The sequence below is a fragment of the Cupressus sempervirens genome, chromosome 3 (genome assembly GCF_028749045.1).
Source record: "Cupressus sempervirens isolate cs-2001-9-10 chromosome 3, ASM2874904v1, whole genome shotgun sequence".
In the NCBI taxonomy this organism is placed as follows: Eukaryota; Viridiplantae; Streptophyta; class Pinopsida; order Cupressales; family Cupressaceae; genus Cupressus; species Cupressus sempervirens.
Genome location: NC_143120.1, coordinates 43,884,605 through 43,897,494, shown reverse-complemented (window position 1 = coordinate 43,897,494; position 12,890 = coordinate 43,884,605).

Genomic DNA, 12,890 nt, shown 5'->3' with positions numbered 1-12,890 from the left:
GGACTTGATGTTGGTGGATGTAGCACAGGGATTGGGTGAACCACATTAAATCTTGATGTCTTGTGTTCTCTTTTATGCGATCTAATATTTTCTAGTATTGGTCATATTTGCATCTAATTATTATTTCCATCTGAGGTTAATCCTAACAAATGTCCATTTGCATGAGGCATTTGAGAAGCACCACAATCTCATTTCAATTTTTAAACTATGAATTTGAAGGCATATTTTGACCTTTGTAGACAGACATACATGCACATCATTGTGGTTTAATATATTATTATTATGTTGCAGAAAATTCTTAGAGGAAGTTTCAAGAATGATTGTGGAGAAGAAGGTTTATGTGTTCAACATGATAGTATATTAATAATTTACAATCAATTGACCGAGTGTATTTATGTTCAAAAAATCTTTAACTTTTTCATATTAATTTTTACAAACTTTTTTTGACATTATTTTTTACCTACATTTTGAAATTCATATCAAAATAAAAAAGATAAAATGAATGATATCTTTGAAAATTTTAGAATTGGTTTTTTTATATGTCATTAAAATTAAAAACAAGCTTCTTCTTTGTTACATATTTTGTAGTTGGGTATTTGATCTTGGATTACAATTTTTACCACTCTGATATTTATTAGGTTGGTATGTTGTTCTAATGCACACAATTAGAATTAACTTGCACCAATCAGCCATAACTAATTTACATAACTTAAATATTTATAAAACTTAGCTATTTATTTATAGATTTCATATGTTATAGAAATTATTTTTTGGACTCTCATTGGTTGGTTTTATTTGGTCTTTTAAGAGCCCTTAATTATGAGGCTCACTCCATAATCTTTTTTTCTCAATACTTTGGGAGATGCATGAATAATATTATAAAAAATATATATATATGTAAGATAATTTATATCAATACAATAGGTTTTAAGTAGAAAGCTATTTTGCGTTATTTAAATATGATTAGAAAATAATATAACTATTGAAGAATTAAATTTTGATAAATTCTTATTTTAAAATTTTTAATTTATTTATATATTATCTTAATTTTTTTAATTTAAAAAAAAATTATTTCAAAGGTGTTGTTTATTTTTTATTTTTGTCAATAATATCATAAATCATAATATAAAAAACAAAAATGCATAAATGTGAATCAAATACTTCTAAATCAATAATCTATATTCAATTGGTAATACATATTTGTGTTTAAATATTAACAAGCATTTATTTTTGAAAAAAAAAATAATGCTCAATGAGAACCTATAAGAAGTGAATATTATTACTTCAATTTTGAATATTTTATTTTTAAAATATATTTTTTAATTAAAATTATTAAAATTAATTTTATATATTCTATTAAATAATAATAAATGATTACAAAAGTATTTTTAATTTAAAAAATTAAATTTAAATTTAAGAATAAAGTTACTATTAATTATTAATTGTTATTATTATGTAAAGTTGAACCTAAGATAAGTGAAAAACACAAAAGTATTCATTCCATACAAAGACAATAATAATATTTAATAAAAACTTGTTAAATTGATTAACATGTTAAAAAAATATTAACATTTTTCATATTATTTTTTACAAAAAAATTCACATGCATTTTGAAATTCATATCAAATATAAAAAAGAATGATATCTCTAAAACATTAGATTTGGTTTGTTGTTTTTTGTCACTAAAAACAAGCTTCTTCTTTCTCACATATTTTGTAGTTGGGTATTTGATCTTAGATTGTAATTTTTACTACTCTTATATTTATTAGAGGTTGGTATGCTATTCTAATTTGCACAATTAAAATTAATTTGCACTAATCAATTATAAATTATTTTTTCACAACTCAAATATTTCTAACGTCTGACTATTTATTTAGAGATTTCATATCAAATAGAAAATATTTTTCTTGACTCTCATTGTTGATTTTATTTGGTCTTATAGGAGCCCTAATTTTGGAGGGTCACTCCAAATATTTTGTGAGATGCATGAGTAATATTATAAATAAATAATATATGTAGTATCATGCTTAATAGTTGAAATACAATTTATATCAATACAATAGACTTTGAGTAGAAAATTATTTTCTATTATTTAAATATGATTAAAAAATAGTACAAAATACTTATGTATTAAATTTTGATAAATTCTTATTTTAAAATTTAAAATTTATTTATAAGTCTAGTTAATTATTTATTTTTTGTCAATAATATCATAAATCATAATAAGTAGAAACAAAAACACATAAATCTAATCAAATATTTATAAATCAATATTATATATTCAATTAGTAATACATGTTTATGATTAAATATTATCAAGAATTTATTTTTTTAAAATAATAATGCTCAATGAGAACCTATAAAAGTGAATAGTATTACTTCAATTTTGAATATTTTATTTCAAAAATATTTTTTGATAATTTAAAATTATTTTTAATTTTATATATTCTATCAAATAATAAAAAATGATTACAAAAATATTTGTAATTTAAAATTTTAATTTTAACTTTACTAATAAAGTTATAAGCTATTGTGTTTGTAAGATTTATTAAAAAGTATTCTTATTTAAAAGAGTTAAAAACACAAAAGTATTGAAAAAATAATAATATTTAATAAAATAAGAGATATTTATTTGATATCTACAATGTTTACAAAAAAATGCTTATATTAGAGTTGATTTTTCATATATTATTATTAAATATAATATTTTTTAAAAATATTAATAATTATTAGATAAATTAAGACATTTAATTATTGTTATGGTCTCCTCTATACTTGCCCAAGTCTGAAGTTAAAAAAGAAAGAAGACAAGGACATAGTAAATATTTTCAACACATTAAAAAATATAGACATTTTGAAAAAAAATTCAATAATACAATTTATCAAACCTAATCAATTTTTAAATAAATAGTTTTTTATCATAAAATTTTAAAAATATAAACTAGAACTTTTAAAAATTATGATTATTTTCAAAACTAATAAAAATTGTAATCATTTAAAATTTAATTCACTAATTGAAAAAGTGTATGTTTGGTTACTCTTCAAACACATAGTTTATAGAAATCTATATTTTCAACTAAACTAAAACCGAATTCATTTAGATAAATACTTCTAATCGCTCTTAATTCAACATATACATATATGTATGTATGTATGTAGTCCCTTTCTATTAATAAATTAATATACTAGTCACAAATTAACAAAAAAGGGGCTGGGGAATATAAGATCATCCCGCGAGAGTTCACACAACCAAAGCTAGAATCAATAACTATTCATCAAAAAAACATATAAGAAGCTCCCTCAGGCTGCCAGAGCAGTGCCAGCCAAGGGAGGTGGTTCATCACGATCATTAAATCTCCAGTCATCCCTGAGATTGGCAGGTGAACTAGGAATAGTTCAGCCATTAGTAACATCATCACCAACAACTTTTTCTTTTTCTTTCTCCTTTACCCACGATGGAGAAATAGCCAAATTAAGGAAGGGGAAAGACCATTTGGAGCCACTAGAACCAAGAGGAACAACGGGAAGGGGAGCCACAAGAAATGGGAACCAACTAGAGTCGCAATGAGGTGGAGAAGTCAAGCGACGTCGCCAACCATCATCGCCACTATTAGGAGAACAATGACAAGGAGCCTACAAGCATGATGTATGTGAGTGGCAAGCAAAAGAACTGTAACCCCAATGGTAGCCTCGGGATGGAGTATGGTTAGTCGAGGAATCAAGAGGCACTCTAGCAATCGTACACGACACGTTACCCCAATGATTGAGCAATTCCTAAAGGTGAGCCACCTCCAATGCCACCTTGTTGGCTTGTACCTAAATCTACAACATGACATTATTACAAATACATGCTTTAGTGTACATAGCAAAATTGATATCAAGAAAGTTATGAGTGAAAAGAACAACATTTCTATCCTTCCACAGAGTAAACAAATTCTCCATCCTGAAAGTATGCCAAATCTAGGAAAATTTCTCAGGAATCTTGGGGAAATCACCCAGCACAATCATGTGCCAAGAAAGGGTTCTAGCCTGAAAGGCTTGAAAAAATCATGTATCTAGTGCCAGTAGTTCTGAGCACGATTATAGAACCAAAAAAAAATAGCAAAAAAGACTTAGGATGCCCACAAAAAGGATAGCGGGGATCTAGAACACCAAGATTCTTGAGCTATGACCCAAGGGGAAGCCCTTGAAATAGTAGGCCCTAGACAAAATGGGCAATCTTCAACTCAGTGATAGCACTCCAAATAGTGTCAAATCACATCCTCTAATGATAAGTAGAAGACTGAAGATGCCAACGTTGGTTGAGAGTATCAACCATAGGAAGATGGGAGAAAGCCAGCGATATCCTAAGTTGGGCTTGTAACTGGTGAAGGGCATGGTAGAATACCACTTCCAGTCTTTCCACCAAGGTCACACATACTGGATGCCCACTTTGTGGAACAATTGATCTAGAAGGGCAGAGAGAAGAAGATCAAAAGTTTGTCGATCTGGATGAGCAAAATGGAATTGAACCTGCATATCCTCCCAAGATTTGAGACTCATAGAGATCCTAGAAAAAAATCCTTAGGAGTCTTGATGTCGTATTTGAAAAAATGTAGAGCACTAGTGCCTTGAGTCTTGGCCAGAGGAGCACCCTGAATGGAAAATAACAAGAACCGTCAAAGGTTCTATTGATTCAAAGAAACCCCATCACAAAACCCATTGTCATCCCAGCAAATCCAAGGCTTCACAACTTCCCAAGCTTTCCAAATGCTTTTGATAACTAAAGAGCCTTGGATATGAATGGGTTCTCACATAATTAGAAGGTTATGAAGACCAATCCCCTTCCACACAAGCCTACTAATAGAGAATCCAAAAGAGATACAGTGTCGAACTAACACTTTCCAAGCTTCATCACTAGTGAGAGCATGAATAATCCACTTAGCACAAAAAGTGAGCCCTTGCTTCTATGTCAAAAGAAGGCCAAGGTCACTAGACTCTTTGGGGAGTCAACAAAAATTCTAGGCAACCTTGTAAAAACCATGATGATCAAACCTAGAAGCCCAAAGAAAGTCACAAAGAAAATGCTCCAGTTTGAGATAGGAGGCTTTGGAAGGAGCCCACCAAGAAGAGTAGTACACATGAGTAGCTACCAGCACCTTAGAGTAAATCTGGAATTTCCTCGCAAGAGAAAGGGGTTTAGTAATCCAATAATCAAGCTTTTTCTCAATTTTTGTAAGCACAACATTCCACAATTCCTCTAGAGAAGCTTGAAAGGCAAAGGGGATGCCCAAAAAGTGGAATATCTCCCCATGAGTGACCCATTTCCACTCAAATTGAGCAAGCTAGGGCAGCATCAAAAGGAAAGATTATTTGTAACAGAGCATCTTGTGTCATTGAATAGTTGACCTACAAGATTGACAAAAAGTGTCCAACCATTGCAAGGAATTAGTGATATTTTCCTCATCCTCCAAGAGAGTAAGAAAAGAGTCATCAACAAAGTGGCCATTGACAAGCTGAGAAGAAGACCCAGGCAAGGAAATGCCATGAACCAAACCAATAGAAATAGAGTGGGCAAGTAAGTAACCAAACCCTTCAGTAGCAAGAACATACAAAGCTAGAGCCATAGGACAACCCTGCTGAATAGATTGAAAGATCCCAAAGGCTTCAAATTGAGAGTTTTTAATGGTAATACAAGCATTAGCATCACCAAAAAGCATTTCCACAAATTGAAGAAAGTGAGGGCCAAAACCCAAAGCTTGGAGCATAGCCAAAATGAAGGGTCATTCAATTCAATCATAAGCTTTGGCAAAATCAATTTTCAAAAATAGAGTCTGCTACTTGGACTTGCAAGCCCACTCCATGCCTTCCCAAACTGCAATGATGTTGTCAAGAATATACCATGACTTGACAAAACCAGTTTGTTTTGGGCGCATAATTAAGGGAAGAAGATGTTGAATCTTAAGAGATAAGGCCTTAGCAATGATCTTGTATGACACATTAAGCAAGGTGATGGGCCACCAATTGCAAATATCATCAAGGTCACCAACTTTGTGTATAAATTTAATTTTTCCTTTGTTAATGATGGCTCCTAGACTCTTAGTGTGGTAAGCTTCAAGATAGACTTTGTGCAGGTCTTGACCAATAGACTCCTGGAGATGTTTGTAAAATTCATAAGGGAACCAGTCACACCCAGGGGACTTGGCATCTGCCACAGAAAAGACAACCTCCTTTAGGTCCTTGATGGTGAGAAATTGTTCACAAAAAGCTTATTGCTCAACCGCTAGGTAGTTTGGAGTAACATAAATATACTTTTTGAGAGCTTCCTCTCGAGCAATTGAATTTCCCTGTGAAGCAAAAACATTTTCATAATGATGTACAAAGTTTGTAGGATGTTAGGGAGATTGGAAAGAATAGTATTTTCCTATTTAATATTTTTAACTCCAAAGTTGGTATGACGGGCTCTAAGAGCTTGGAAAAACTCTTTAGATGCTTTATCGCCAACCTCCAACCAATGAAGGTGGGCTTTGATTTGTTCTCCCCGAATAGCATAATTATCAACAATCTATTTCTCGTGGTGAAGCTCAGGAAGTTGGAATTACAAATCATAATCAAATTAGTCAAGGGTAAGAGTTTTAGAAGCCTTCCTGAGAACCTCGGTATTGGCTTCATAAGATCATTTTCTGAAAATAGCCAATTGTTGCCCATAGATGTGAAAAAACCTAGCAGTTATGGTAACAACATCATTCCACCATTGAATCCAACCTATTTGAGAATGGGGATGTGGCTCCAAATTCCAAACACATAGGATGTGAGCAATAGTGGAAGTATGTGTTAGCACCAACATGTTAAGGAAAAATTACGTTCTGACAGATTGTTAGATAATAATTTGCCAAGAAATGGTAAAATAAATGGGATAGTGGTCTGATAATGTCACATTCGATAGAGGAATGACAAGCAATTCTCAATCTTCAAAAGAGGAGAAAAATATAGTGTAGTAATCATGGCATGGTCGAGATGTTTTGATAAATAGTTAGAGTCAGCTCAAAAATTAGACCAAGTATGCCAAACCCCACTTTGCTAGCGACGGTTAGCATTGGGATAAAAAAGGCCCAATTCATTGTGCATGTAGTAACATGCTTCCCTTTCCCCAACTGTCCAACAAAAAGGCAAAATACCTTGTCAAAAGCCAACTCTACCATATTAAAATTGTCATACATAACCCAAGTAGTTGGAGGCAAGTTGTCAACCATCCAACGCCAAAGTTGAGATCTTTCCACAACATCTTTAGGAGAATAAATATTAACTATACCAAAGGAATGATCATTGATAGAAAGCAAAATCCAAAGAATTTTGTGCATGAGGTCAGAACCATGTGAAATAATAACAGAATGAAGATGAGGTGACAAGAGAGTAACTACACCACCTCTACCAGTTTCATGTTGAGAAGAAAACATAAATTCGTCCAGCCAAATGATGCTACATGTAGACAAAAGCATGAAACTGAAGATTTTAACTTCTTGCATACAAAGGAAATCTAAATAACCAAGTCTATGATGGGTATCTCAGACATAGTACTTTCTAGAGAGGTATGGAAGACCTCACACATTCCATGATTAAAAATTCATGAAAACTCTTCCATATCGTCTTCATCCTTGAGGGAGGAGTAGCTATTTTGCAAAAAAGTAGAAATTGAGTTGAAACTAGAGGGAAACCCTCTTGGAGTGATGACTCGCTGCTTCTCATCTAGTTTCTCAGCATGCCCAGGAGGACTACAAGAATGCCACAAATTCTGAGTCTCAATGGAGGACATAGAAAGTGAAGTGTGAACCACTACATGAGTGTTAGCCCTCACTGCCACCTTGATCCCCTACAAAACAATAGGGTTTGAATCTTGTGAAACAATAGGAATTGACTCCGGTAAAACTGTTGTCAACCCTGCAATGGCTAAGGTTTACACTCTATTCCACATGGGAGGAGAGAAAGTTGAAGCAACATTCAACTATTTGGGGGGCAAGGAAGCTTTTCCCTTGTGCCCAAAAACGATCCATTCCTCTCTCTTTTTTTTCCCTTTCGCTGACTAAACAAGAGCATCCTTAGGCTAGGGGTTAACCCTAGGTACTACCAAAGGGAAATCCTTGATCTTGTGTTTCATCGACTGACAACTATAACAGGTGTTTGGTAGGTTCAAATAAAGCACCTTCTGAGAGAATGTGTGGAAACCAATCTAAATCTCCATAGAATACTTGAGATCCTTGGAGAGATCAACCTCAATGCAAACACATTTATGAGGATGACCATTGAAAAACTTATCATGTTCCTTAGTAACAACTTTTCCAAGAGTGTTGCCAATGGACTCAATAAAAGGCCAACATGGGAGGGGGAGAACAAGAAACTCAACCCAAATAGGAACCCTAACCTTTTTTTATCAAAGATTGTAAAGTCTTGCAACCACCTTTGAACACAAGCAAGGAAGAACGAACCGACCAAGGGCCATTACCAAAGACTACATCAGCCTAGGATGGGTTAGCAAAGCAAAAAAAAAAACCTTTTCTAAGGTCTTGCACAGCTTCAAGACAAACTTCATTAGGAGTCTAGTTCTTGGTAACCCATTCTCTAAGAATGGCTTCAGGAGGAGTCCTACCCACAAAATACCCTATCAATGTACGTTGTTTTAACCATTCACATGCAACATCAAATTCTTGTAGAGGAAGGATAATATCAGGATTACCTCATGGAAGACCTTTAGGATGAACTTGCGAGGATGTTTGTTCAATGGAGGCACCATGGCAACATGAAAATCCTGGTATCAACTACTGGGTCATAGTTGGTCGAGGCCATTATAAATTAGCCCTAAAAACTCTTGCACTGAATGCAATTTGACAGATGGAGACAACAGAAGGAAAGCTCAGACAGAGAGTTGTATATAGTAGACACATGAAACCCTAGTAGAGTGAAAAAAACTACGGAAACTAATATATATATATATATATATATATATATATATATATATATATATATATTAATAAAAATATATTAATCAAATATTTATGATGCTTTCTTATAATTTTTATAATAGTTTTTTATATTTTAGATTCAATTCATCCTTAATTTTTAATTCTAGCAAAGACAACACAATTAACCAAAACTAATAAAAAATTAAGATACTTGACAAAGTGTGTGATTTACTTCTATTATCTAGTAAATTTTTCATTTTTCATTATTTCTAATTGTATGATTATAATTTTTTTTAGAAAAACATGGTAAGCCACATATAATATATTAATTATTATTATGTTTTAAATATGGTTTAGTGGAGGGAAGAACTTAGTAAGAAACACACCACTCATTACCAAATAAAAAAATATAAAATTACCAAAAGCCATGAGCACAAAAACCCTTATAATTGTGAGTGACAAAGCTACATGGAAAATGCTAAGATCACACAAAATAAGAACATTGAAAAATATTTAAAATGTCCCAAAGTATCTTTAAATCAATATGCTTATGCTATATTCAAACATGGATCTTAAAAAAGACATATTGTATTTATGCACAAGCCTGCGTTCCAATTTAACCTTTAACAACTCATTCAAAAAGTAGACCAAATTATCAAAAAGCATAACCAAGATTGAACCCATGATCTGTCAAACTTTCCACAAACACTTTACACGCCACCATCAGAAAAAGGAAGGGAACCAAATCGAACACACAAGTAGACCTAAACACTAGACAATTGTATGATTATAATTATTACCACTTTAAAATAAATTATTTTATTTTACAAACATTAAAAATTTAATGTATTCTCATAAAATATTTATAATTATGGATGTTTCTTTTTAACTAATTAGTTTTAGAAATATATTTTTAAAACTAATTAACTAAGCAATCAAATTATTATTATTATGGCAAGTACTAGCCACTACGTGACACTTGTTTGAACAAAGAAAAGATTATAAAGTTTATCAATTATGTTGAAACCTTAATCTTAAATGTGAACACCTTTAACAAGTTGTTTGAATAAGAAATGATTATAAATGTTGCAAAATTTCTTATCAAGACATAACAAAGAACCAAGTTGTAAAAGGATAACAAAATCTAATGGTGGGGTCCTCTCTTTAAAATGGTTTCTTATTTTGTTTGTTGCCTATTTATGAGTTTCATAAGTTGTTTGGACTCATGAATGTTATTAAAAACTTTCATTCATTTATATATTCAAAGGTTACAACAAATGGGCATTGAAGGTTGTTGCTAAGGTCTACATGCATTCTTTTCAACGGGTATTTCTTCTAAATCACATTTTTCAAGGCACACACCACACTGTAAATTTGATCTTTCATGAATTTGCATATAACACAAATCCAATTATGTATTGTCTACAAAAATGTTATAAACTTGCACTTATAAACATGATGAATTTGTGAAAACCATAAACCTTTGTGCCCAAATTCATAACTTGCAAAACTTTAATAGAAAATCAATTAGGGTATATCTTTCATCATCAAAATCAATATTTTTTGTGAAGGCTTTTGTCCCAAGGATATAAGATGAAGCACAACTTAAATTTCCACAAAGGGTCTTACCAACCTAACAATTAACTATTTAATCATTCAATTATTTATTGCACAACTACCTACCTAGAGATGTGTCCTAAATAGATAAAAGGTCCCAAAGCAAAAACTCAAGACATCAACATACTTATAAACACGCCAAATATCCAACTTTATGAAAACAGATACTTTCCAAAAATAAAGTTTTCCTCTAAGAACTTTAGAGTGCACCAAAAATGACAAAATCACTCCCAAAAAGCATCAAAGATCTCAACATCATCCTTGGAACTAAATGTCAATAACCAAAATCTAAACTAATGAGGATTATGCTCTCCAAGAAAGTTGGAGTTAACACAAATGTACAATGAACACAAAAATGGGCATATTACCAATACACCAAAAATTGCATATCCTTAAACAATGTCAACTCAACCTCAGATATGTATGCCTAAAATGTGAGCACACTTCTATGAGTCATTATATCCAAGATTGCTGAAGAATGAGGTCTCGGATGGAAGTTCTTTAACATTCTCTAATGAATGATGAACACAAAATCCTATGTTATGGTTGCTCTATTGCAAGTACACCTTTGCATTTTCATGTAGCTTGCATAATTAGACTTCATGTTAATTTGCATTTTTAGGTTGCATTATGAGTTTGAGAGGGTTTTCCCTTCATCTTTATTGTGGGCTTTTAATCAACTTTGGTCATGTTTTGATCTTCATTTCCTTATCTTCTTTCGTGATCTCAATCAAAATTTCTATCTTAAACAGTTGATTGATTTTGGGGCATTTTCTTTTCTTCTTTTTGTTTCTTTCCATATCTTCCAAACTTCTATCTTCCATTTTCTTTTACCCCACTTCTTTTCTTCTAATTCACCTTTGGGGCATAATATTTTATGCTTGATGATCGACCTTGGTTCTGTGATTCTTATATCTTTCATCTTACATCACAAACTTTATCTTTTGTTCACTTTGATCAAATTTATCAATTTGTTGTTTCTCCTCTATCTCATTTCAATTTTGATCATGAGGGGGCAATATCTATCAACTTCAATCCTTGATTCAATTTTATCAATTTTATCCTCAACTTTTTTAAGTCCAAATTTATTTGTATTCCTTGTCCTAATGTGTTCCCGAATTGACCACACATCTGGGTTGTTTTGTGATCCCAAATCGATTTTACACTTCAATTTCTTTCTTTGACCACATGTGTTCCCAAATTGATCACACATTAGTCAAAGAGGGGCAAATGTATGCACCCTAAAATGGTCACCTAGACTATGGACCCCCATTATTCAATTTATCAAATTTTTTGAATCAACAACTTTTGATATTTTATTAAATCAATTCAAATCAATTTCTTTGATCAAATTATAATTAATTCAATTATTTCAACATTTCATAAGGTTTGATCATTTTATCCTAAGTCTTATTTAATTAAAAGACAACTTCTCTTTTAATTAAATAATTAATCCACATTTAATTAATTAAGAAAAAAACCCCTCTTTTAATTTAATTAAATATTTCCTATTTAATTAAAAGAACTTGCTCCCTTTTAATTAAATAAAATCCCCACTTTAATATCTCTTTGTGATGAAAAAGGAAATTAAACAAATAAAAAATAAACCTACTTGAAAAAAAGAAATTAAATAAATAAAAACTTTTTTAATTTTCTCTACACTTAAATGCACATATCTCTAAGTGGGATTCCTCTTTTTCCTCTTTCCACTTTCTTCTCAAACACTCCTCTTTTCTCATTGATGGAATTTTGTCTCACATGGATCAAACTCTATTATCCCATATGGGTTGTGAGAAACCTCTCACCTCCACATTTTCCTTTATAAGGAGCCCTCTCCTTCTCATCTTTATATAGAGCAATAGAGAGAAAGATAGAGAAAGATATGGAGAGTGATATAGAGAAAATAGCTTCTTTCTATAGTATTGTTATGCTACAACTTTAGAGAGCAATTTTGGAGGAGTAGTTTGAGCCTTAGGGTTTGGACATTGGAGCTTCATTGCAACTTCTCTCTTCTTGTCTTATTATCTCTTGCATTTCCATCACGAGTTTTCATCCTTGCATTTTCATATTATCTTAGAGTCATATTTGTTTTCATAGATTAATATTGCATTGTTATGCATCTTCAGTCTTTTCCTCTTCTTTGTCTTCTCCCATGCCTTGTGTTAATGCTAGAGGTTCTTGACCTTGAGCTTGTTCTTCCTCTTCATCCTCTTCTTCTTCCTCTTCCTCCTTGGCACCCTCTCCAAATTTTGCTTTCAATTTCTTTACTATCTTTTCCTCTTTCCTCATGGTAGAGGCAGTCTTCAAATCCATGGTAATCTTAGATTTTACCATCTC